Source organism: Sinohyriopsis cumingii, chromosome 1, assembly GCF_028554795.1.
Source record: "Sinohyriopsis cumingii isolate HCF-2022 chromosome 1, ASM2855479v2, whole genome shotgun sequence".
Lineage (NCBI taxonomy): Eukaryota > Metazoa > Mollusca > Bivalvia > Unionida > Unionidae > Sinohyriopsis > Sinohyriopsis cumingii.
In genome coordinates this window covers 150,827,976-150,833,975 of record NC_142961.1, presented here as the reverse complement: position 1 = coordinate 150,833,975, position 6,000 = coordinate 150,827,976, and positions in this window count along the sequence as shown.

Below are 6,000 nucleotides of genomic sequence, written 5' to 3'. Positions count from 1 at the left end.
TTTCTGTTTTACTGCTTATCCCACGGTGTTTGCTTCTTTCCCTGTTCTGCAGAGGCGTAGCTGGGGGGGGGGAGGGGGTACATATGTCCCCGGGCGCCAAGGTATAGGGGCGCCAAAATGAGGCTTACAACGTTACATTATAATAAGTAAACAAGGCTAATATTCAAAAATGTGATTAAACGGGGAGGGGGCTGGGGCGCCAATTTTATAGTTCGTCCCCGGGCGCAAAATATCATAGCTACGCCTCTGCTCTTCTGTACTGCTTCATTGTTGTTTTCTTTCTCTTCTTTAGTACTGCGTTTCCGATGTTTCTCCTCCTGCTCCTGATCTTCTTTATAGCTGTTACCACTGCAATGTTCCCTTGTCCCGCTGTGATGTGTCTTTTCCTGATCTTCTTTATATATGTTACCACTGCCCTGCTCCCTTGTCCCGCTGTGATGTGTCTTTTCCTGATCTTCTTTATATGTTACCACTGCCCAGTTCCCTTGTCCCGCTGTGATGTGTCTTTTCCTGATCTTTATATCTGTTACAACTGCCCTGTTGCCTTGTCCCGCTGCGATGTGTCTTTTCCTGATCTTTATATTTGTTACAACTGCCCTGTTGCTTTGTCCCGCTGTGATGTGTCTTTTCCTGATCTTTATTACTGCTACTTCTTTTCCTGGTCTTATTTATTTCTGCTGCTTGTCCTCTTCTCTCTTTGCCTGCTGAGATGTTGCCTCCTTTTTATGATCTTCGTTACCGCTTCTTAAAAGAGTACAAGACCTGATGACCTTTATATAAAGTGTGAGGTAATAATGACGCCTGATTAATATGTGTTGAATCTGCTAACTATATTGCGAAACTGGAGGGTTATTCTCAGTTAATTGGAAAAAATGTGTAGCAAAGGCTGTTCCTTGTTGAATTTTTGGATTCACACAATACCGAGAACAATGCCATTAATTATAGGGAAGGTCTGTGAGAGATTGAAGATAGGACAGGGATACAAGAAATTATGTCCCTTGTTGTATTCCGTTAGAAGCTTCCAGGATGCACGCATGAGGTGGCACACTAGTAGAAAAAGGTGGAAGGATGAAGGGAGAGGGAGTAAGAAGAAGTAGATGGAAGGAGAAAGGACGAAGAGGTAGAAACAAAAAAGGAAAGAAGGATGAGAAAAGCTGAAACAGATTAGTAGAAGGGACAAAGAGCAGTGACTCTCTCACATGTAGATCGGAAAATTCCAAATGATGAATCATCTTGTTCAGTGGGAATTGGACTAACCAGGTAAATTACGACGTCTATTTTACTGAGCAGAAACCGAAGCTTTACGTTAATTATATTTGTTAATTTGATTCTTTCTATTTTTTTAAATAAAATTTGTATTTATTAATTCTTGAATTGTTATGTGCAATTAGGGCGTCAGCTTTGCTAACTGGGAACTTGAAATTTGTTAATGCACTGCTGCAATATTATTTATAATACCATAGCTGGAAAGTTGCATTTACCCCGCCTTATGGAACTTTTTTCATTTTACTAATACTATGAATATTTTGGCGGAATGCGATGGAAGCCGGGAATGCCCAAATCGGGTTAAGTTGAAGTATACTCCTTTAACGAAAGGAATAAAATATATTATTACTGAAGAAGTGTCTAGATGGCTTCGTTTCGTTCAAGATTTTTATCATCCTTTTAACCGATTTCGGTATTCCCTGCTACCATCGCATTCCAGCCAAGTAAAATGTAGGCCAACGGAACTTGAAAACATGTCCATTTGCTTGTGTGGGAATTTGAATTCAGTAGGAAAAATACATTAGGGTAAGTAAAGTGTGACTGAAACATTATAACGTTAATTTGTAGAAAAGTACTGATAAGGGCTGACAAGTATGTGAGATATTCCTGAAAATTTTACTTGTCATCGGAACACGCTATCCAGCGCCATTATTTGGGTGGTAAGACATATACGCCCAAAGCATAAATATCAGCGTCGAGGTCTAATATTAAGGACTAAGGAAAATGCTGATATACCATATGTGACCGTCTTCATTGACGGTGAATATTGGGAATATTTCATCAGAAGGTTACTTGATGTAGATGGTAGATCGCTCGTATTTTCGTTGTCAATCTTCAGATTGGTAAGTTTTACCTTCACTTGGACTATGTTCCCAATCGTGTCAATGCCTATCCCTACCAGGTCTTCATCAGACGGCAACTCAAACTATTTGGTCTACCGTTTGGTCCAGGAACTGCTGAATAAGTGTTCCCAGACCAACAGAAGTGAGCGCACATGTAAACTTTTCAGTCATTTTTACATGGTGTGAGGGTAAACTTTCGATGTCTTCGGGGATACTCGGTAATGTCCGTAAGCGTAGCGGAAAGTATCATATCTCTGAAATAGATATAATGAAATAAGCACTACGTATAATGAAACATATACCACGTAAAATGGCATATGCACCACGTATAATGTAATAAATACCAGATATAATGGAATATCCACCACGTCTAATGAAATAAGCACCACGCATGACGTAATATACACCACGCATAATAATAGCTCAATAGCTCTCTGCTATCAGTATCCCCACCTCCACGTTCTGGCTGGTATTAAGTACCGTATATTTCCAGATATTAATACACATATTAACCTTACAAAACACAATTTATGCAAGTGCACGCTACTTATTAGTGTGTTATTTATATGCATTTCAATCTATTGAAAAAAGCTTTGTTCGTGTGGTTTTTTAACCACAAATTAACATTTTAACTAGATTTATCAACATACCATAACTACGTTGAGATTTCTTACCGTATTGTAATTTGTTCGGCCAAAAAATAATGATGAAAATGCATTTTTAATTTTAAAGGATGTACATTTTAAAAGCAAAAGAATGCATTATAAATTAAGACATTGCTGACATATGAACTTATGTAAAAGAAATGTTTTTATGCTATACTTTTTACATGTGACTCTTATGCTGGAACATTTGTGCAACAAAGATATTGCAGCAGCGGCAAGTGCAGGATAATCTAAAATCTGAAAAAGAAAGAACTTTTATATTACTCTTCGTCTGTATACTAACGAAAATTAAATGGGTTGGTAATTTATATAAACAGTCAATTTGGCATCTACCGAAATCCAAATCAGACTCAAGTTAATTTTATACACATTTGCTCAAAATAGGAAAACGAAGCCTATGCCAAGAAATGATATCATACTCGATATATGCGCTTTCTTGCAACATCAGCTTCCAAAATACGCGATATTTAGTGCATATACCTCAAACGAGGCACAAATTTAGTCTCAATCCATGTCACAGGAGAAACACCCTGTAGAAAAATTTTCCCCCCAAAATGACTTTGGAATTTGTGGTTATCAGTGTATTTGACCTGCACAATATGTCTGATGAAAATTCAATGCACACACTAAACACTGACCATATTATCAACTATTTTTCATGGCAAAGGCATCCATGTCCATTCATGTCAGTATATATAAAAACAAATAGCACAGGTCAGCAATTGAAATTATTACCACAAATCCAGAATATATTTAGACTATTGTCGTGTTGGGTAAATGCCTCGTATTAAGTTTTCCATGTGTTGTTTAGGAAAACACGTGTGCAGATTCATACTATATGCATGCAATTATTCTTTTTATGGTATGATGAATCCGCAAAGAAGGAAAAAAATCATAAGAGAGAAACAGCTTATTTCTTCTATTTTTTAAAGTGGTCGCCAAATGTTCCCAGAGAGGTTGGACAAAGTATATTTACCATCTATTTAAATGTATTCACAACAGAAAAAGGTACATATAACATATATTCTATGATATCATTGAAGCATCTATATGTGTTTACAAAAAGTATGAGGGGGCCCCGAGTGGCCGAGTGGTCTAAAGCGCTCAAAAGTATGAAAAAAATTGATGTTATGGCCTGAAATCTGATAAATTGATCCACATATAAAGAAATATACATAACAAATTTCATACGTCTGGCTGAGCCTGTATTTAGCTTAATTGTAGTAAGAAAGCATCATGAAGAGCAAAAGTCTATAAAAATGGGGAAAAAGTGTTTCATAACCTAAAAATATAACGGATTTATCAATATTTACATACAAATAGGTTAATTTAATTTTTGTCTATGCTGGTTTTTTTTGTTTGTTTTTTTTTTTTTGATTATTTTTGCGGAGTCTTGTTAATTACTTGATAAGATGGCGGTCGGAGAGACAGGAAGATAAAACTTCCACCAATTTCCCCCAACAACTGCATGCAGTTCACCATATCTGACCTTTATTCACCTTCATAGATTTAATGGAAAATCTCAGAAATAATGTTAATTGATCATGTTTGAATATGATCATGCCAGCGGGGACAGAGATTCTTTGAAGGAAGACACCACCCCACCCCCTTTGGGTGGAACTAGTTAGGCTGATAACTTTATTTCCTTTAGAAAATCAATGGAGAGTATAGATTGGAATGAACAGGCAGAGTGTAGCTATGATGTGTGCATATCACCAAGCCGGGTTCAGTGAAGATTGTAATAATTTGCAGAAATGGAATATAAATAATACTAAAATGAAAAATCAAAAGTGGAAAAGGAAGTGTATAACATGCGAAGAAAAAATATATTGTTTCTTTAACACATTAACCCCAAGCAACGGCTTAACGGGGCAGGAGGTAGTAGCCTACTGCCGATCTCTGTACCGTCATGGTCATGCATGATACACTAAAGTGGATGGTATTATAGAAAGGTAGACAGATCTAGCTCTACAATGATACCAAATAATCGGGAATGTCTAGTTGCAGTACAAAATACAGATTTTAAAATATAAAAAAACTCATTTTTTGGACACGACTTTTTCTACCCAAAATATGCCCGTGACCGGAATCCGATTTTGTGTCCGGATTTTTTACTTTTTGGTCTCAGATCTAAGGGGGCAGAGGCCAGTTTTTATGTACAAATTTAATACCGCAATCAGCGACCCAGTATAAAAATCATAAAAAATCAAATACACAAGTGAGGTCAAAAAGGTCCATATTATTAGATACCTATATTAAAACAAAGCATAAGAATAGTATTCACTTGACCAGAGAAGTCAATGGCAGTTCATAGCAGAAGAAGTTTATGCGCCCCAACTCCTATTTTATACATGCATTTTTCACATCCAGAGGCCATTTTTGACAGCATGTGGTGCTCACAGTGCAAACGCAAGCTCTTTCCCTGGATAAAAATTTTGAAAAACGTTGTCTACTAAATAGTTTGATGCAATTCAGAATAGTTGTCATCCAAGCCGTTTTTGAGATACTCTACTTGCCTTGAACCCACGTGTCTACTGCTATGGGAGGCTAGCTCTTCTTCCTAGCCGACTATTGGTATTTCACTATCAACATACTGCAGAGCAACTATGGAAGGTGTACATGCCTGACATCAATTTCAAGAAAAACACAAGCCCAAAACACCTAGTTCACAAATATATCCATATCTATAAAGAGTAAACAATAATAGCTGAAAAAGTCACACCATAGCCTTAAGTTAAGAAATTTGGCAGGGGCCAATTTACGAAACTGGACCCTGCCACCTAAGGCAAACCGGTATGAATTGCAAACAGAGAGATGAGCCTTTGCTAAAAGTAGGATAAGATGGGCATTTGGAATAAAGAGTGGTTTCGATACAAAAATAATGGCTCCGTTTATCAAAAAACAAAACAAAAAAAAAAAAGCAAACTTTTACCCTTCTGCTCATGCGCGAGTCAAATAGCCAAGAAAAACGATGTTTCTAACACAGCTAGGCAGTATGTTATTGAAAGATCATCGGGGATTTGGTGTTTTCGGATCTATTCAGAAATAGCTTTCAAAATGTGTTTCCTACTAGATTTTCTGGCGAAAATGACAAAAACCTCCAGGGGTTAATGTCTTAAGATCATTAAGGTTAAAAATTTCATCATATTTGTCTCTAAAGTTTTGTCAATAGTTCTTGTAATAAAGTTGAAGAAATAAAGTTCGTAATATGTATTTATTACGATCAT